Genomic DNA, 21,983 nt, shown 5'->3' with positions numbered 1-21,983 from the left:
CTGCTGGTTTTCTTAGAAGAGAAGAGCAGTCAACTGAAAGTGATGAGTTTTATTGGGTTCTAATAAATGACTATTTGGAAAAGCAAAACTGTACCTTATGAGTTTAAAGTGTTTCTGAAAGAAGGAGTTCAGATTGAACTCCTCCTCTTTTCTTACCACATCTCATGGGGAGGTTTGTGCATTCCTTGGGTTTGTACATGACAGAGAGTTGTGGTGCAGCAGGGAGGCAGGAGAGCTTCTGCAGAAATCAGGTGGCAGTGGAGTGTTCTGCTCACAGGTGCGGAGCCAAGGAAGTTCATCAGGCCTGGGCTTAGTAAATACCGATGTGGCCGACTATAAGCATTAATGACATAGCTGTGGGTGGCTGGAAAACACATAGGCATGTATTTAAACTGACCATTGTCTCCGTAGGTATGTTAGACATACATTTAATCACAGTTTCTGACTAAAAGACAGTTTTCCTTAAGTTGAATCATAATTTGAACGATTATTTTAGCCTTTGTTTCATGGGTAATAGCTGCAATCAGCAAAGATTAATTGGTTTGTGAGATTTTTTTTTTTTGAGGAAAATAAAAGTTGATACAGATCCCTCTTATTTTTAGTTATCATCTTCCAGTAAACAGATGCATCAAAACACGTTCCGCGTTTTTGAGGCAGACCAGGAAACCACCTGATTCGAGGCAGATCCGTGTAGGAAGCAGAGTAATTTTATTGTCTCGGGGAATTCTGCAGGTTTCAAATGAATCCCATTTCTTCCAAAACCCAAACGCTCCCGGCCGCGCCGCGCTGCGCTGCCCGGCAGGCCCGGCAGATGGCGCTGCAAGGCCGCAGTTGGGAGCGCTCCGATCCCAATCCCGATCCCAATCCCGATCCCAATCCCGATCCCAATCCCGATCCTTCGTTCAAGGTCCCGCAGGTTGAAGCCCCGGAACGGCTGGAGGCAGCGGGCACAGCGCTGCTCCCTGGCTGTGCCGTCACGGATTCCTTTCCTGCCCAGTCCCCGGCCTGTGCAGGCCCCGTGCGGGCGGCTGTGCCGGCAATGGGGCGGCCCTGGGGCTGTGGCTGTGCCATGGCCGGCGGCAGCGCCTTGCCCTGGCCCTCCCAGCCCTGCTCCCCCATCCAGTGCTCACTGTGCTCCTGGAGGATATTCCAAGGAAAACTAGGATGAGGTGCATCCCTGGGTATGCAGTCTTCAAACACTTGACGTATTATAAATTCCCTCTGTGGGAACCTTGAACCTGGCTCTTCCTGGTAACCCAAACATTAGTTTAAATCACTCTGGAAACGCCTTGGTCCTCTCCAGAAGGAGCTGGAACAACTTGGAGAGGACAAGTGAACAGCTCTAATTCACAACATCACACAGCTGAAGCCAAGTTTGGGGACCAGGTTGCAAGGTGTGTGGAAAGACACTCTGGTAGCTGCACAGTTTCCTGCAGGACCCTGGTCCATGGCCAGGATTCCTAAATACTGCCAGGGTGAAACAGCAGTTAATTCACCTGGGGACACGTTTCTCAGCACACTGATACAAGTTTCTGCATTTTAATGTTTCTACATTACAAACGATCTACAGAGATTTTGGTTTCTCATCAGACTTGTAGTCTGATGCAAGGTGTTTACCATGGGATTTTGAGTTATTCAAACTTTTAGTACAGATTCCTAAATGAAGTCCATTACCTGATACTTATTAAGTCTCTTGGATATCCTGATGATGAATAAAAAAGTTGTAAAGTGCTCTTTTAAAAAAATTATTATTGTTATTAACATCCTTAAAAAGTATTATCTTAATGAACAATCATCATTATTTTGTGATGCTTGTGCATTCTATGCATTTGCTTTATGTGCCAAAAGCTAAAATAAGCATTCAGGATAAATAATCAGGAATGACAACACCTAAGCAATGTTTTCTATTTCTGACCATTATGCCTTTTCTGCTGCAGTAACTTTTGAATCTTGTAACAAAGATACTGACTTGATTCATATTCATGTAGAAGTTACTGTGAAATACTGTAGAAACCTGAATTGAAGGCTAATCCTTTGAGGAAATCTGGCTTGGTTAAAAAAAAAATACTAAAATCTTCCCTAACCCACAGCTTGTATCTTTTGGGGGGTAGGTTGTGATGGTGGATTTTTTCTCTGTTTGTGGTTTTTTTTGGGATGCAATATGGGACCTTCCAAACAATACTGCCTTAAAAGCTTCACTATTGACAATATTGTAACAGAAGTAAAAGTAAATTTCTATTTAAAGATACATGTACAGTAGTTATTGCCATCTAGTGTTCCCATACCTTTATGGCATCAAACACAGTCACATTATGGGAACTGTCTTGCAGCTTCCATCCACTCCTCATTTTGCTTAAGCAACGCTGATAAGATGCTTATATTTATTTGAAATAGAAAAAATTCATTTAAATTGAACATTAATGCCTTTTTTTCAGTGAGTGAGAGACTCATGGTGAAACTGTAATTTCAGACAAAAAGATATAAGCCGTTCATGTGAGCATATTCTAATTCAAGATAACGTGGGCAAGGATGATAGATGAACAAGTTATATGTTTGAGAACTTTATCTGAAAATGTATTATGGAAAATATATGTAAGAAGTACCAATACTTATCAAAGTAAATATTCCATGAGTGAATTAGTGAATTCTCTTAAGAGTTCCCAGGAGGGCTCTGCCATTAAATCAACTTTGAGAAGTCCAGTGGGACTAAGTGGTGAATTTTTTGGTGCATAGGAAAGAACTGTAAATGAGTTAATGAAGGACTTTTTCAGTCCCCAGTTTCAGGAAGTATGCTTATGCAGAAGCATATGTGTTTTAATTATGGTGTTATTGTAAGATGCTATTTATATCTCAGTAGCACTTAGCAGTCCCAGCGAAGATCTGAGCTCTGGAGTGTGAGGTGGGAGGCAGGAGGCTGAGGGTGTTGCTAATGAGTCTCAGTTCTTGTTTGAGCTGTCACCAGTTGCTTCTAGAGCAGGAGGGGGAAGAATGTGAACACAGTTTCCTGTTACTGATGTAGGCTGGGGTAGACAATGCAGTGGGGCTTTTTCTATGACAAAGAAGCTTGTGTTCAGGAACCCAAACTAATCTCCTGGATCCAAGTCTCAACCCAAATGCAAAAGTCATTGCTGACCCTTCTTAGTTTTAATTGCTGTGTCAGACTCAAACTATCATGCAAGTCCAGTACTGCCTGAAAGATGTTTTAGTGAATTACCTATTCACTGACAAATTGAATTTGGGGAGTCCTGTGTATAGCATTATGTCTTAAATTATTCACAGTTCTTGAAGTCTTTATCTTTAAAGCCTGCCCTCTGGTATAGTCTCCTTATGGCTCAATTCACAGCTCTACCTGAACAGCTGTTAATGAGACCTGTGGTAGTACTAGATGTATGTATAGCAACATTTATGCTAAAAATGGCCCATAGGGGAGACAACTTCTCTGGCTACAATAAAGATCTTATGTGCCTTCTCTTTTTCTTATAAATCGGTTTATAATTTCTGCCTAGATTTTCATTGTATTTTATTATAGAATTAAATTTTTCAGAAGAGTTCAGTTGGTATGTAGACAATGAAACAAGAACTTATTTTGTTGGAACTCCTGAGGGTTTTTTTAAGGAATATTATTTTCTACCACATGGAGTCTTTCTGTGATGGCCTTTTCTTATACTTTTGTACCTTTTCTTTTCCTTTGTTTTCCTCATCTTTAATTTTAATTTTTTTCCTCTGCAAGAATAATTTTCTCCTTATAGACTGGTATCTGTCCTGGTAGGAGTACCCCTGAGAGTTAGCTCTGCTTTTGTGAGATTTTTGGTCATAGTTTGTTGATTTTTGGACTGTCAGTTCCTATAGATAAGAGAGGCTTATAGCATAGTTTGAAGAAGCAGCTCTTCCTCTCTGAAGCTCAGTGCAGTCAGTGTCCAACTGCTTGTTTAAATTGTGTCTGTGTGTCTGTCTACGGCTCTCATTGATAAATTTTCCTGTCACAGATCCAGTGGAGTGCCAGACACAAAAATAAGACCTGCACAGCATATCTGTGAGCGTTCTTTGCCTTATGAAGGAAGCTTGGAGGGCAGCTGGGGGCTGCAAATGGGCTGTGGTGGTACAGTGTGGATGCCAGCAGCTGGAGGCACAGTTTTCCTGAAGCACTCAATGGGGATGGGAAGGTGGCAGATACATCAGCTTCAGCTTCCCTGGCCTGATCAGCTCAGGTTCAATGTTGTTATCACCCACCCTTCCGAGCCCTTCACCACCATGGTCACAGGGCGTTTTCAGCTTTGTTCATTCTCTCCTGCAAGTCTTGTGCCAGCCCTCTCCAACAAGAGCTGCTCTGTGGGGATGTCAGTGTCAGAAAATGTCATGTATTTGTAGTTTCTGGCAGCACTGTGACCTGCGAAAGGAGGCTACTTATGTGACCCTAACAATAGGGCCTGGACTGAAAGTCATCCTAGGAAAATCTAAATTCCTTGTGCCGAGCTGCAGGTCAAGATTTTACTTTTCTGAGGCTGATAATCATCCCTCAGTAGCACTAAGAGGTGTTCACCCAGGGCAGGATTATGTGCATTGTTCAGGATGGAGAAAGGCTCTTGTCTTATTTTGAAGCATCACAGCTACTTCTTTGGGCTCTTTTTTCTGCAAGCCTGATTGTAGTCATGTAGTAAAAATAGGTCCCCTTTTTGCCACACCTAATCAAACAAGCACATTTCTTGTGCCTTGTGGTAAAGGTTGGTGAAATTATAGTCTTAAAAATGACAAGCTCTTGACACATCTCCATTAATGGAAGGCTTGACTCTATACTCTTCCTGCATAAAGAAACATCAGTTGCTCCCTTACAAATAATGAATATGGATATCCAATACCACTTTTTAAGGTAGACCATAAGCTAAACTGAGACAGAAACAAAGCTCTTGGTTCCATCTCTTCCAAATTCCTAGTCAAGAACATCCTGCTCAGGTATCTACTCAAGTGCTTTAGCATCCCCTCTACAGCTCTCCCTGATATCCTAATTTCTGAAGTTCCATAGCTGTGACAATATGTTGAAACATTTCTCAGAGTATGGTAGGTACTGGGCTATCTCAACATTCTCAGCCTTTTACAAAGATAAACTTGCAAAAGTTGCAAGTGATTTGGGCTGAACAGATCCTTTGGAGGAGATGAGGAATGTGCATGCTGACGGTATGTTGTCAATAACAAGAGCAGCTACAAAAAAATTAACTCATCCTGCTCTTTGTCAACTTATAGCAGTTTCTATTGCTTCACAAACCTTGGCTTTGTTCATTCTGCAATCAATGGGGAAAAAACCCCAAATACCAAAACCAAAAGCAAAACCACAGTGAAAAATACACCAGTGTTGTAAAGTGCTGTATTTTTGTCAACAATAAGAAGCATTAGTTTTTGTTTGAAGATTTTTTCCCTCTCAAGAGTTTATTCTGCAGTGCTCTGCAGTTTCTCAGGCTGTTGATTTCAGAAGGGCACCTATGGTGCCCCAAAGTTAATAGAATAGTTAACAGAATAAATTAATTTGGAGGCAAATCTATACTTGTCCACTAAGCATCATATACCTATTTATATGGCATGAAACACTCTGGCCTGAGCTACCTTCTTTTTTTTAAGATCAAGTGTGCAGGCATACAAATATTTCTTTAAGAAATAGGTTTTTAAAAATAATAAAAATATATAACTCTAGATATTTAACCCATCAGTCCTAGATAGTTACAACTTCTCAAGTGAAAAATAAACTGCCCATTTTGTGTACACTTGCCTGCACACATTTTGTTAAGATGGGAATAAATTCCTTCATGTATACACCAGTGTCTTCTGTTTTCCTGCAGCAAGTACTTTCTTTGATTGATGTACTTGGAAGCAATCCTTATCCTCATTCATTTTAATTGAGAGTAATGAATTTAGAGCTTTTATATGAACAGATTGGCTTCATTCCATTTCTAACTTTCCTCACCTTTGCTAGGAACACAGCCTGCTCAGGGCTGCATTGGAAGAGGTTCAGAATTTAGTGCAGCATTCCTGGAGAGGACAGTATCCTGTGAGGAGTAGCCATCTGTTTATAGACAGGCTGATATTTCCTAACAGCTATGATTTTTGTAGGCAGGTTCTTCCTCCCCACCACTACCACTGAGGAATTGCTAATCAGGAAATAAGCTCCTTCCCTTCTCTGATTTGCACAATGTACAGCCCAGTGTCCACAGCAGTGGTTTGAGTTGCTTTGTATTCAGTGTGCCAATGGCATTTGGGGAAAACTTTAGAAGAAAGACTTGTCTTTCTAGTGGTTATGTCCTTTAAAGTGGATGCTCTTGGCATGAAAGACAACTGCTAGACTGCGGTCACTTACAAATGTGGAAACTGAAATTGTTTAAGGTTAGAAATGCTTCAATTTCACATTTCCTTGCGTTCACTCAAATTTCTTATTTGCAAGACCCTTAGAAATAAGGGATGTAATTTTCCGACTCCTTTTCAATTTTGAAGGTTACTCTAAAGTGAACACCAAACCCCCAGCTGTTTATCTTTGTTATTTATATGGAAACTTCTCACTTTGGTAGACACCTGCTATGGGAGGAATCCCACTGCCATTTTATATTCACAAGCCATGTGTTTGCCCACTGATGATGTAATGGCTTTGTGCCTATGGAGAATGTGAGGCAGCACAGGGGTAAACTGGCAAGCACTGGCAGCGCTGCGCTTGCAAGGAGCTGCCAAGCGCTCCCTGACTCAGTGATCACCAACACGAGACTCGCTCCTTTTTGGCTTTACAAGCGTGAAGTGATCACTGAAGTGATTGGCATCAGTCAGAGCTTTGGTGTGGCTGGGCCGATTTATCCCAAATGAAGGGCACTTGTTTCTGAAATGGGCAAAAACAAGGGGCTGAGCAGTGGCACCCTCGGCTTTAAAAATGATTTTGTCTTAACTTAGTGTCTGAAAAGGGTGGCACACCCGCTCACACCCAAGCACGCCCGCTCACACTCATGCACACCCGTGCACACTCTTGCACACCCGTGCACGCCCGCCCACACCCGTGCACACCCGCTCACACTCTTGCACACCCGTGCACGCCCGCTCACACTCGTGCACAGCCGTGCACACTCATGCACACCCGCGCACACTCATGCACATCTGCTCACACTCAGGCACACCCGTGCACACTCTTGCACACCCGTGCACGCCCGCTCACACTCTTGCACACCCGTGCACACTCATGCACACCCGCGCACACTCATGCACGCCCGTGCACACCTGCTCACACTCTTGCACGCCCGCTCACACCCGTGCACACGCGTGCACGCCCGCTCACACTCATGCACACCCGTGCACAATCATGCACACCCGTGCACGCCTGCTCACACTCTCGCACACCCGTGCACACTCTTTCACACCCGTGCACACCCGCTCACACACATGCACATCCGCTCACACTCATGCACACGCGTGCACACTCATGCACACCCGTGCACACTCATGCACACCCGTGCACACTCTTGCACACCCTTGCACACACGATCACACTCATGCACACCCGTGCACGCCTGCTCACACTCTTGCACACCCGTACACACTCTTGCACACCCGTGCACACCCATGCATACCCGCGCACACCCGTGCACGCCCGCGCACACTCATGTACACCCGTGCACACTCTTGCACACCCTTGCACACACGCTCACACTCATGCACACCCGTGCACGCCTGCTCACACTCTTGCACACCCGTACACACTCATGCACACCCGCGCACACTCATGCACACCCGTGCACGCCTGCTCACACTCATGCACACCCATGCACACCCGCGCACACTCATGCACACCCGTGCACACCCGTGCACACTCTTGCACACCCGTGCACACCCGCTCACACTCATGCACTCCCGTGCACACTCGTGCATGCCCGCTCACACTCGTGCACACCCGTGCACGCCCATGCACTGCCGCTCACACTCGCTCACACCCGTGCACGCCTGCTCACACTCTTGCACACCCGTGCACACCCGCGCACACCCGTGCACACTCATGCACACCCGTGCACACCCGCTCACACTCATGCACACCCACTCACACTCGTGCACACCCGTGCACGCCCGCTCACACTCGCTCACACCCGTGCATGCCTGCTCACACTCTTGCACACCCATGCACACCCGCTCACACTCATGCACACCCGCTCACACTCATGCACACCCGTGCACACCCGCGCACACTCATGCACACCCGTGCACACTCTTGCACACCCGCTCACACTCATGCACACCCGTGCACACCCATGCACGCCCGCTCACACTCGCTCACACCCGTGCATGCCTGCTCACACTCATGCACACCCGTGCACGCCCATGCACGCCCGCTCACACTCATGCACACCCGCTCACACTCATGCACACCCGTGCACACCCGCTCACACTCATGCACACCCGCTCACACTCATGCACACCCGTGAACACCCTTACACACCCGTGCACACCCGCTCACACTCATGCACACCCGTGCACACCCGCGCACACTCATGCACACCCGCGCACACTCATGCACACCCACGCACACTCATGCACACCCGTGCACACCCGCTCACACTCATGCGCAACCGCTCACACTCATGCACACCCGTGCACACCCGCTCACACCCGTGCACACCCGCTCACACTCTTGCACACCCGTGCACACCCGTGCACACCTGTGCACACTCTTGCACACCCGTGCACACCCGCTCACACTCATGCACACCCGTGCACACATGCTCACACTCATGCACACCCGCGCACACTCTTGCACACCCGCTCACACTCATGCACACCCGTGAACACCCGTGCACACCCGTGCACACCCGCTCACACTCATGCACAACCGTGCACACCCGTGCACACTCGTGCACACCCGCTCACACTCATGCACACCCGTGCACACTCGTGCACGCCCGCTCACACTCTTGCACACCCATGCACGCCCACTCACCCTCGCTCACACCCGTGCACGCCTGCTCACACTCTTGCACACCCGTGCACACCCGCGCACACCCGTGCACACCCGTGCACACCTGCTCACACTCATGCACACCCGTGCACGCCTGCTCACACTCTTGCACACCCGTGCACACTCTTTCACACCCGTGCACACCCGCTCACACTCATGCACACCCGCTCACACTCATGCACACCCGTGCACACCCGCTCACACTCGTGCACACCCGTGCACACCCGTGCACACCCGCTCACACTCTTGCACACGTGGTTTCCCCATACACGGGACCCCTCACAAAAAATTGTTCTTGGCACCACTTCTTTAAATTCCTAGATTGCATATACGGCAGAAGAGAGTTTGCTTCCATCCTGCAGTATTTTCTGCACACTGCTGGTTTCCAGACTCAAATTCGCAGTTAAGGGTAGGGATGATTGTCTCCCTTGCCTCTGTGGGGGAAGGGAGATGTTTTGTCGCTGAGGCACAATACCTCCCACGCTTACTCTTGGGTTCCTGCCGCTTAAGCACACACCCCATGTTCCTGGCGCTGCCTTAAGGTGCAATCCATCTCCAAATTAGTAGGAAAAAAACCCCCTGAAGTCGAGCAAAGTACAATCAAGCCTCTTGGAAATTAGTTAAACACTTAGAAGGGTGTATTTAAAAGCAAACTTTCTGCAATCAACAAAGTACAGCTTTCATCATGTGTTCCTGGTCAGAGGCTTCCTTTCCTCTTGATGGCCATTTAGCTTTTTTCTGGGTAAGCTATTTCACATGAATTTCCCTCTTGTTAGTCTGTGCTTCAGCTGTGCTTTGATTTTGTTTACCCTGTCAAAGCTTGCTGGCTTTTGTACATAGCTGCCATTCAGCTATTTCAGGTTTTGCAAATGCATATATGCAATGTTACATGCAATGTACAAATACATTCTTCAAAGAAGATGTCAAAACAAGTTTCAGCTCGTTTTCAGCAGTATCTAATTATAGATACATAATTAATGAGTCTGACATTTATCTTTCTTAACACAAAAGACCATACTTACAAATAAAAGCCTTTCCAACAGTACATGTAATAGCTCGAGCATTAGTTGAAGAGAAATGAGAATTTAGAGCATGGTATATTCTGAGGAAATAGAAATATTTCTTAGTAAATAAAATATAGGTTGTTACTGTGGTTGATTACAACTGTTACACATTGATACTATAGAAGGAATTTCTGATATCCAGTTACTAAAAATAAATGGTAAATCTGTAGAAAGGATAAAAATTTCATTAATGTAAAGGCATCTTTCTCAGAAAGCATCTAGGTACTGTATCTGCAGCTGGTTTAGATGAAAGAGGTGGTGTTTTCTTTCTTGTTTCCTCAGTGCATTTGACAACAGGTACAGACAGTGTCCATCCTTTTGTTGGTATTGAAGAGTGTCCATTTATACATTCCTTTATAACATTTCACATACTCAAAGCAGCATATTAATCTAGTTATTAATAAGGCTAATGGTACAGGGCAAACTCCTTCAAATATCTTTATTGGCTATTTGCATGAAAGAATGGCCATATTGAGTGCCATTATGCTTCACCTATTTCAAGAGATGAGTGCTATTTCTCATGTTCCTTAGAGTGTAAAGCATTTGGGATAGTAGGATTCTCTGGAGTCTTTCAAGTGTATTTCTGGATATGATTTTGACATTATTCCATGGGAAATTAATCACAGTCAGCCTTTGTCTTATAGCAGTACCTGGTCTCTGATGAGACAAATAGAGATACTTTGTGATTTACAAAAAGGATGAATCAGTATATCTGTGGAGCCTTATGTTTTCTAGATATGTTTCTTTTCTTAAATACAAGCTAGTATACTTAAAGTGTCAGTAACACAACATCTGTAATTTTTTTTTAATTCTAGGAAGAAGAAAGGGAATAATGAACTGAGTAATATTTTAGTGGTTTAAGCTTTGAAACTGATACTTCGGTGAAGTGGATGGGAGCTGGGGAGAGAAGTGAGTTCATATTTATCTCTGCTATTGTCTAGGCAAGGACACTTTAGCTTATGAGGCAATGGATATATCTTAATGCTTTTGCTTACAGAAATCTGTTGGTCCTTATTCCTTAGTACTATTTGAGTGAGTCACAGGAGAAGCCACTGGTGAACATTATTTGTCCTTTTGCAGTGACAGTGTGAAAGTTCAAGGTTCTCTATTCCATACTTGATAAGTTTAAATTAGTTTTAAAAATTGCTCTTCACATCCAAACATAGTAATAAATAAGTGTATTATCTTTTTTGCATATTGGAATCATAATATATGTTTTGGTTAGGTTTGGAAACTTTGGTTATATAATGTTTTGACTCCTATTTCCAAGTTATCTGTAGTTTGTAGTAATGGGCATTTAAATCCAGCAATTTATATAATAATACTCTTGACTCTGAAGTGGAGGGAAGAATGACTCAGCATTCAGAAGAAAATACCTCTTCTACACATGCACAGCATGTATGATGACAATGTTTACATGAGATGCCACTTGCTGAAGAGATACAGGAACTTAGCCAGCATTTTGTCCTCACTGTGTGTGTTTGCATGTTTCAGGTATTTGGACCTGAAGCTGTTTAAACAACATGCAAATTGGACAGATATATTGCAATGGTAGGAAAAGTCCTGAGCATGCCTGAGGGTCCATTTGGGAACCTTTTGGGAGCATGTCCTTGCCCTGAAGAGCTGGCCATCTGAGCAGTTATAATAGGCAACAGGAAGAAAAAAAAGAAAAATGCAAAATTGAAACAACTTTCTTGATTCTTAGCATGGATTGGCACAGTAATGCACCTTCCCTGGACTATTGTTTAAGAAGGGTCTAGACTCTCTCTCTTCACCTTGGCTTCCCATCTGTAGCTCAGGTTTTAGTGTCCTGTTTCTTCAGCTGCTCCTGCAAACTAAGCCCAAAAATGTTGTGGCACTAAGGAATGTACATATGGCAGTCTGGAAGGGGGTCTGGAAAAGGAAACCAAACAGAAATCTTCAGTTTGGACTTCAATCTCTCTGGCTGACTGTGAGTCATCGGGAAAATATCAGGCACAAATTCTGATTTGTGTTCCCCTCATCATCATCTCTGTAGATTGCCCCAGGTTTGGTTTCAAGGTTTTTGGTGTTTCCCTTTCTTTTTGGTGTCATGTCTTCATACAACAATACATCTAGTTTACATTTTAAGAGTTTCTCTAAAGAAACAAATTTATCCATTTACTTTTAGCTGTAGGAACTATGGTTTGGTTTGCTTTGGTTTGTTTGCAAGAGCAGATTTCTAGCTTTTTCTACCATATGGCATTTAAGGTTCAACTTAGTCCTTATCTATTGTTCCTTTCAATTGTAGGTGGCTTCCTCTTTCTTTTTGATTCTGGATGAAGGCTTAGTTAAATGCCTATTTAAGAACTGATGAGCAATTTAAAGGATTTAGGGGAATGTTCTGTGCTATTATATGCAAGTACATGCCATGCATGGCTCCCTGTGTTATTAACCTGGCAGTCATTTCGTGCATGACTCCCCATCTTATTAAGCTAGCAGTATGGAATATTTGATTTACTAAACTGCTATGAACTACCTAGTGTGCCAATACAAGAACATAACTTTTAAATTTCTCTGGAATATCTATCTTTGGAACAGATTCAGGAATACAACAATATTATTTTGACAGCTAGCTGTGCTCAGTTTCTAAGGTCTATTTTAGTAAGCTTCACAGAACAGGTGGAGAAGTACCTGTGATTTGAATAAGCCATACAATGGATGAAAATGAAAGCCATCAGATTAATTTGGGCCCTTCAGAATTCTGCAGGCATTGCAAGCCCAGGTCTGTGGCATACAGTTAAGTGTTCAGTGTGCAGAGCTTGTGGGAGTTACCTACAGGTGCACATAGTTCTCAATCTAAAACTCTACTCCAACATTTTGGAAACTGCCTATATCCAAACTCTTCCTACATCCTGGGCTTTTGTTTCCATAGCAACATTCAATGGCCATGGGATTTACTGGGGACAGTGGGGAATGTATATTTGTTGGCTTGGTTTGATGCCAAATGGAGTAGGAATTATATATGCAAGATGTTGGATTCTTCCTTTAGTGTCCATTTCAGCTGGCATCTAATGTCATCCAGATAATTGCAAGCCACTCTGCCATCATTCAGCCAGCTGCATAAAACAAAACAAAGAGAAATTTAGGATTAAAAGGAAGGAATAGCAATTTAAAAGGTTTTTAAATGTTGTTTTCTCTCTTTCTCAATCAGTAATACTTAAAAGCCTTTAATTTACCCCACCCCTTATGCCCCTCCAGTGACATACATATACACTCACATTTGTATGACTTTGAGAGCGGCTGGCTTGATGATAATATGTGAGCACTGAGCTGCCCAAGAAAATGCCACAAGCAAGAAATGAGGTCAGATAATGACATCCAAAACCAGAGCAGAGGGAATCATTCAGCATCCTCTGGTAGTTTGATTGCGGCTAAGAGTGTGAATCAGCTCCACTTTTATACCTCCTTTATGTTGAAAGTTCTCTCAGTACTTTGTGTGTGTGCTTTGGATTTGGAGCAGGCATCTGAATCACAAATGCAGCATAATGCCATACATACAGTATGGGTCATCAGAGGCTTATTTACTTAGAAGGATGGTGATTTCAGAGGGCTGTGGAAGCCTCCCTTGAAATGTGCCTGTGCTCTGCGGTACTTTAGCATTGGCACAAGCTGTGAATATGCATTTGGGGGAGCTGTGTGGAAAGTGAACCTGTTACATGTGGAGGAAGGAGGGTATGGAAGCCCTGCTAGGGCTGGCTGGGGAGGCATGAGCACACAGCTGCTGGGAGAGCTGCACTGTGTGCATGTGTGTCAGGGGATGTGCTGATGACTTGGCTCAGCAGAACATACACAAAATATAGGCTTGGTACTGGCTCCTATTCAGCACATTCAGTACCCTGCTCAGCAGAGACCATGAGAGCCTGGGAAACCAGTTCTGGACAGGCTGAGGTGAAGAGAACTTGGCAAAACACACTTGGTGTGGCCAAGAAGCCAAGGGCAGGTTGAGAAGTGGTTCAACTCCCTCTCATTTGAACTTTGGAGAAAAATAATCTCAGATTTTAGCAGGAAATTGAGTAAGTGTCCTGTGTGAAGCAGTAGTCCTAAATGTAATAAATCTGTATGCATTTTAGAATAAGATCATTAAATCTTATTAACTTTTTGTAAGATCCTTTTGCTTATCTCCTGTCCTTCATTACACTCATCAGTTTTTCTTCCTGCATTTTTTTCATCTTTTTATAGATGCCTGCCTGCCTTTGCACTCTCCCTTCCTCTTGAGAAAAAAAAACTGATTTCTTATTTGTTTTAAAGGATCAATGTATTTTTTTTCCTTTTGTTTGCTATGGTGGCAGTTTACTTCTTCCTACAGGAACTCTTTATCAAAGCTGAACACTGCTTACCTTCCTGATCTCTTCTGCTCTCTTTTATTTTCATTTGGATGATTAGGCCTCTGGTTTGTAAATGCTTTTCACTTCTCTCTTTGTGCTACAGAGAGTCCCACAGTTTTTCCTGTTGCTGGCTGACCCTAGCCATGAGATGAAATAACCTCTGCAAGAGAAGTGGGCAGCCAGACTATGAGAGATTTTCAGGTAACCATTTGAGGTCAAGCTAAGCCTCTTAATTCACTGGATGAGAGGTTGTCTATGTGTTTGGGAATCATTCCATTCATAAGGAAGAAAATGAATGGTCCTGAGTAAAGCAGAGTTGCTACTTAGTCTTTGTTGGTCAGCTCTACACCCAGGTATTGATTATTCAAGAAACCCCACACTGACTGTATAAACTAGGAAAAAAAATCTAATTTACTTCTATACACAGGTAAGTCAAGTCCTGCCAAGTGTTGGTAATTATCAAGGCAAATTCAATCACAGTAAACATATTCTGTTTGTTTATTTATAAATAAAATAAAATGATACCAAACTACCATTGCAGGTAGAATTCCTGTGTAAAGAATACAGTCAAGTGTCTCAGTTGATGGTATGATTTTTTTTCTGTGGGTAATTGAGGTGAAGAGCAAAGGGCCCAAAGGTGAATTGTATCCCTGACTAGAGGCACTACTTACCCTAGGAAAATAGGGACACTGTATGATGGAGTGACTGTGGGTGGGCAGAGCAACATAGAAGAAGCAATGAGAACCTAAGTGTGGAAAGCCTTAATGGCAAGCATTATAAATGCTTCTAGCCTGGATTATATCCCCAACAACTGCAGTTTTACAGAGATGTTTTGTTATTATTATTTTTTCCATATTTCTGTGTGAATCACTTACCTACCCACACTTACTGGGTACTGTGTTAGCTAAGCATGACACAGGGCAGGTTCAGTCAGAAAACTTCTAATGGTGAGGCTGCTAATTCATCCAAGCAGTCCATGCAAATAGTTCAATTTGACAGATTTCTTTCTGGAAACATGTAAAGTTTCAGCCTGGTTTCCTGCTGGTTCACCCACACAGCTGCTGGAAGCATGCCAGCTACAAGGTGAGGTGCACAGGATGTGGAGATTGTTTGGCTGTTCTGCCAGGTGGGCTACCCTGGGTCTGGGGCTCCCAGATTTCCAGGCTGCTGCCTGTGAGCCAGGGCAGGTGGGCAGCCAAAGGTGTGAGACAGCCCACCAGGCAGCCTGGGATGGAGCTGCAGTCACCTCCTCTTTTGGAGAGTATTTCTGAATTGATGAGCGGAATAAATTCTTCTCAGGAGCAGCAATATTCTCTTTGAATGCATTCTCCTTTCCTGCTTTAAAAGTGGATGAAACAAGGGCAGAAAAACTTGCTGAAGGACAGAGAAGGAAGCATTACTCCTTTCAATTCATGTATCTTTCCTCTATGTATTACCAAAATTAAAGCTGGAGAAATATTTTTGAGCAAAGCTGTGAAGCTCACTCTCACACAGAATTGTAGGCCCAGAAGCCAAAGGCAAGTAAGATGAAGCTAAAGGGTTTTTCAGCTGTGAGAAGATTGCATGGCTTCAGTTAAATGTGTCCTTTTTATTCAGATCAGTTAATCCAGATGAAGAATTGTGCTGAACATATTTTAATAGGTTTGAACTCTAATTTTGCCAACTCAAATCCAAGGGACTGGGGCAGCAATCCATCCAGTCTGAAACACGGAAATGTCTTCCCGGGAAGCCTCCTGCTGGCTCGTGGATTAGCAGCTAGGCAGTGGCCAGCCATCGCCATCAGCAAGCAGCTGTCACACCCTTTGGCTGAGCTGGGGCTGCTGCTGGCCATCCAGGGCACTACACAGCTTGCTGTTTTGTACACTTGCTTGCATTTGCTGGGTTTTGGGGACTGAAGTATTCATACAGTAGCAATTGTCGAATGAGCTGGGCCAGAGAAACTAATTTTCTTGCAGGACCCAACCTGATGTGGCAGAGAGCTGTTATGTACCACAGCAGAATTAGCAGCTGCTGCTTTTTAGAGAGGCAGTGCTTCACTGATGCACCACTAGAAAGGAGGCTGCCAAGAGATAGCCCTGAATGTTTCAGAGGCAGCTGTTTGCCTGGAGAAGGTGCTGACATTGCTTTACCAACCAAAGCTGTTAGCAAAACCAGAGCCATGCCAAATGAATGAGGAGATGGGGAATGTCTTAATTCTGAGTTTTATAGCAGATTTGACCTGTGCTTTCCTGTTTTAAACTTTTCTGCTTATATGGACCACTAGCACTGGACTGAGGTTATAGGTATGTAGGATGAATTATGGGTTATAGGTATGTAAGGATGGATTCCTCTTGTTGAGCCTGGATGTGTCTGGGCACCACTGCAGTTTCCTCCTAAGAGCAAAACACAGTTGTCTAGAGCCTGCCCTTCACCTCAATTAGTGGTTGCTTTGCAAGTAATCAGAACTGCTGTGCCTGTGGGAATGCAGGTCATGCTGCTGAGGAAGCCCTGCCCACTGTGCACAATAAAATATTCATGTGTACCAACACTGGTCACATATCACTGGAGACATGAAAACATTCAAAACAATGGTCCTTTAACTTCTCCACAGCTGTTGCAGCATTTTCTCTCTACCCCTCCCTACCACCACAGACTTTCTCAGAAGTTTCTTAAACTCTGTCCAAGTCAAAAGTTTACTCTGAAACCAGTACTCTGTACTTTCTATATTCCCCCGTGAGGACTCAGTCATGCTCAAGTCAAGCTCCTGTTTATCTCAAGAAAACTTGGGCCCTTGGCTGTGGAGGCTTTAAAGGCTGGAGAAAAGCTGTGAGGCCTGTAGACTCTTGCTGTCTGATCTGTCCAGTAGGAAGCCTAAGGAGCAACCTAGAGCAGAGCTGGAAGTTGGATTTGGGATCAAACATAAGAGGAAGGGCATAATAAAGCTATGCTGCCAGAAACTGAAGGCAGGCATAATTGGCTTATACAGTGAGAGTAATTAATCACTGGAACTCAAGGAGGTGAAGATATCCTCTCTTGCTTGTAATCAGGGTGGAATATCTTCCTATACCTCAGCCACATGAAAGGAGTTTGAGATAGAAATTGTGTTACGTCTTTAGTATGTGCATGCTGGAAGCCCTGAATAATGTGGACAAGGAATCTGTGAATAACTGCTCTTAATTTTTGCCTTTTTTTCTTCACTAGTGATTATTTTGAAAGCAAAATGAGAGCAAAATCCTACAGCTGAATTTGACATCACAGATGAGATTTTAGTCTGTTAAAAACTGTTAAAATGCCTACAATTTCTTTTTTTTTTTTTTTTGGTAAATTCCTTTAATTGCAGTATTGTTGAAAAATGAGATTTTTCTCCAAGAAAACACTTTCTAGACTTCTGAGCCTGTGTTGCACATAATGGAATAAGCAGGTACAAGCCAGATAACAAAAGCACTCTACAACATTCTCTCTCATTCATGAAGCATTACTTGCAGGCAATGTAATCTAAAAAAACTGTAATGGTTTAGGTGCTGTTGCATTACATTCCTTATGATCAGAAGAAACTATAATCAACAATTCTGCCTTTTCTTCTATTGTAATAATAAATAGTAAAAACTAGCAATTCCATTTAAAATAGCTTTAAGTGGCACTACAGATCAGACCAGTGAAGAATTGTTTGCCTTACAGATTATGAATTCATGAAGGATTTCTTGATTATCCCCTTTCTTGGTAATATCATATAATTAACTTAGCAACATTCTGAGTTTTAATAAAGATTTTTATTACTGTATTATACAAACAAGTTTCGTTTTTCCAGGTCTGCATGTAGGAGAAGTGTTAGCAAAAATAAATATTCTAATCACTTTTGTCAAAACAAATTACTAACAATGTCTTTACTATTCTGCATGTGAGAGCTACTTGTAACATTCATTAATCTAACAGTTTATGATTTTGATTTCCAGATGGAATGATTAGCATTTCTAAGCTTTTTATATTCAAACTGCAAAAATAAGCCTTTTTCAGGGGTCACTGGAGGCAAATAATTTAAGTCTAACACTTTGCCCAGTTAAACATGGTGGTTCCTAAGTAATTAATTTAACACATTTTTTTCTGATGCCTTTTTTTGGAATATGATTTTTTAAAAATTAATTATCATATGGTGAAGTCAACTGTTATTATCTCAAATAGCTACAAAGGTCACCTTTACAATTTTAATATTTTCTTTTGTTTTCCTACATCCCTTTCTGATTAAGAATACCACATCTCACCATACTGCAAAACTAGAATAACAGAATCTGTGATTGGGAAAAAAACAATAATTTTCCTTGTTTTTGTGAGTGAATGGAGCACCAACATATTGTGACTGATTGCAAAGTGACATAATGTTGATCAGTTTCAAGTGTAGAGAGCAGTGGGTGAAGCTAAATGTAAATATTTAAATTGTGAGTATTATTTAACAGATCTAGTGGATATCTTCTGGCATACTTGGTAGAAACTTAGCTTCACTCTTTTTAGCCTAATTTTTATCTATATTTTCCTTCAAATCATCTGCCAGAGGGATTGGTGACACCTCTGTGAATTTTCTTGCTCTGCAAAACTCTAGTGGCTTCCCTTTCTCCTATAAATAATATCAAGTGGTTCCTTTGGTTGGAAGAGATGGGATCTTTTAGCCACATATATGCAAAACCATTTGATTTCTTTTTATAATTTCAGAGTTTGTAAATTCCCAGCCTTATTCTGCTAAAGAACTGGATGGTGATGCTGGAGACCACATGACCATTGCCATCTCAGCTGTCTGAGAAAAGAAATTCCTTCCTCACCCCAAACGATTCCCTTGAAGAGGGAGTTGGGCTTGAAATCCCCTTGAGATTCCAGCCAGTGTTTGTTTTGCCTTGAGAGATTTGTTTCTCTGGGATTTGCAGATGTTTGCTGTAGTTTAAACTGAATTTAAGCTCTTCAAACTAAGTGATATATTATTACATCAAATCTGACACGAACACTAAAGTGCTGCGTCCTGACTAGTGCTCCAAATGCTGTTGAATAAGACTGTTAAAATCCAGATACTCTGGTATTTTGGTAGCCTGAACAGAACTTTCTGATCTTGGTTGTGGCCTGAGGATTGACAACACACCAATCTAGACAAAATGCTGAGTGATGCTGCTGGGGCAGTGGGAATAGAAACCCCCTCCCTTTTTGGGAGTCAGCAATAAGTTTAGTAGCGAAGTTGCACTAAGTGGTCAATTTCACAGCTGCAATGCTACAGCAATACCCTTTTGAAAGGGGTGTAGAATTTCATTTTCCCTCTACAAAAGAGTTAGCTGTTCAAGGTGGTAAAAAGAATGAAACTTAGACAGCCCTTTGAATGCCCTGTAGTTTCCAAAGGAAGGATGCTGACTTGGTGGCTCAAGACACAGACTGAGAAGGAGAAGGGGCTGCTGCTGCACGTCTAATACAACATTTTAAGTATCTGTGCCTTTCTTTTTCCCATATTTTAGGTGCATTTAACTCCATTTCTATATAAATATAAGAATTTAGCAGGTTCATGTCAGAAAAGTGCTTACAGTCTTTCCTAGCTGGTTGAAAATAGCTGACAGTACCTGAAAGCTTTTGAATGTAGAGTGAGTAATGCTCCAAAGTGCATAATGCAGAGAAGAAATGCAGCAAGATAATGAGTTGAAAAAGTTAAGAACGTGATTACTACCTGTTATGGATTAATAAATATTCACTGCTTATCAGTGGACTTGCAGGCAATTTTATCAGCATTAAATTTCTGCACCAAAGAAGGGAATCTGATCGCAGATCTTCACAATTTCTAAATTCTGCATAAATGGCATAGTCAAATAGTCTGCTAAAAGACTGAAACAAATCTGGAAAGCAAGAATTTTTTTCAGTATTTAGAAGGGTGTGGCAGTAATCACTGTTTTGTTCATATGGGCAAAATTCTGGCATAACTTCATTGATTTAAGTGGATCAGTGCATGACAAACACAGAAAGCTCAGAATCCACCCCACCATGCTGTAGGCTGAAGGCTTCTGTTTGCAAAACTATCCCACAGGCACAGATAACTGAACAGCTCATATTTTGCTTTGCACAAATTTTATTACTTAATTTTTATGTGCTTTCTCTTCCTCTTTATTGACTTTAATTGAGTTTTCCTTAGGGTTGGAATGCCTGAAAAACTTTGACTGCCTAAATAAGTAATCCTCTTTACTCATCACATTAGCCCAGCTCCACTTTTGGGCTGAAGTGTGTGAATTTTCTTAAATTCTGTTGGAACTATTGCTATTCAGAGTTATGATGATATACTAAGAACTGCTCTAGTGAAAATGAGACAGCAGCTTTGCATGGCCAACTTGAAGAACTAAATATAAGATTTTATAGCTATGAAAGGAATATCTTTGCAGAGGAAACTTTGGAAATGACATGAGAGCCAACACTGTCTCTCCTTATGCTTTCCTTGAAAATTTTTAAGTTTTTAAAACATGGACTAGGTCATTCAGATTGTAAGTTGCATAAGATATGTAGTTCTGCATCCAAGCAGTGGAACCACTAATGCAGCTAGTGTTTTAAATTTAATTTATGTCATGTAATGCTTTATGATGTAGGCATAATTTTGGAAATTTTTTGCTAAGTGATATTGATGGTGAAATTTTAGAAATCCTGGTAAGGCACTTAGTTGCTCTGTATTTTTAGTTTATTAAGGGAAACTTTAGCAACTTTTGTTTTTTAAATTCTTGCAAGTTTAAGGATTTTTATATTGTGAAACCCTAAAAACCCAGGGAAAAGCCAAACAAAATTAATAGAAAGACTGTTCAAGCTATTAACTTTTCAGAGAGAACTCTAGTGGGAATAGAGCCTGTGAAGAGCTATCTCTAAATTCTCACATTCTGTAAAATTAGCATTCTAAATTTAATATGATGAAGAGTACACCCTTCTAGCACAACAGATGAGCTTTATAGACAAAACATTTGTTCATGTTCATCTGTCTTCACAATTATTCTGAAAAGTCCTAAGAAAGAGAATGAATGTTTTCCTGAGGAAAAATGTTTATAACTGAATTTTAAAATAACAGCAAATTTTATTCATTGTTAAGACCAAAGGGAAAACACTTATTTTTAGTGTGTGGATATATATCTGATTTGGTTGTCTGGTTTTAACACAAGCAAATTCATTAAGTTAGGAGACAGGGAAGTAGAAATACATCTTTAATAAATGTACCCATTATTTTTGTGGAATTTAAAGAAATATGAGAATTAAATACAGATGTTGATACATCTGTATGTCCAGTTGCAGCTATTTGAGAATAAAGTTCTCAAAATTAGCTCTCTGTTGAACAAGGAGTAATTTTGTGATATAATGGTAGTTACTTTGAGTTTGTGGCTATTATTTGTGTAAGAAAAAGAGTTTACTTTTTAATGCTTTACTTAAAAACCCTTATGTTTATAACATTAGAGTTGTGCAGTTCAACTGTTAAGTTCTAGAAAATGTTTTAATCTTTCCAGTCTAATTTTCTCTTATATTCTGTTGTGGTTCTAAACATCTAGGTCCGTTCTAAAATTTTTGCTCTGGTATCAATAACTGCTGTAAATTCACAATGCATGAATGAACTGCAGTTGTTCAGAAATCTCTTAGTAA

The sequence above is a fragment of the Molothrus aeneus genome, chromosome 10 (genome assembly GCF_037042795.1).
Source record: "Molothrus aeneus isolate 106 chromosome 10, BPBGC_Maene_1.0, whole genome shotgun sequence".
NCBI lineage: Eukaryota > Metazoa > Chordata > Aves > Passeriformes > Icteridae > Molothrus > Molothrus aeneus.
The sequence above is the reverse complement of the archived record's forward strand: the minus strand, read 5'-3'. Positions refer to the sequence as shown.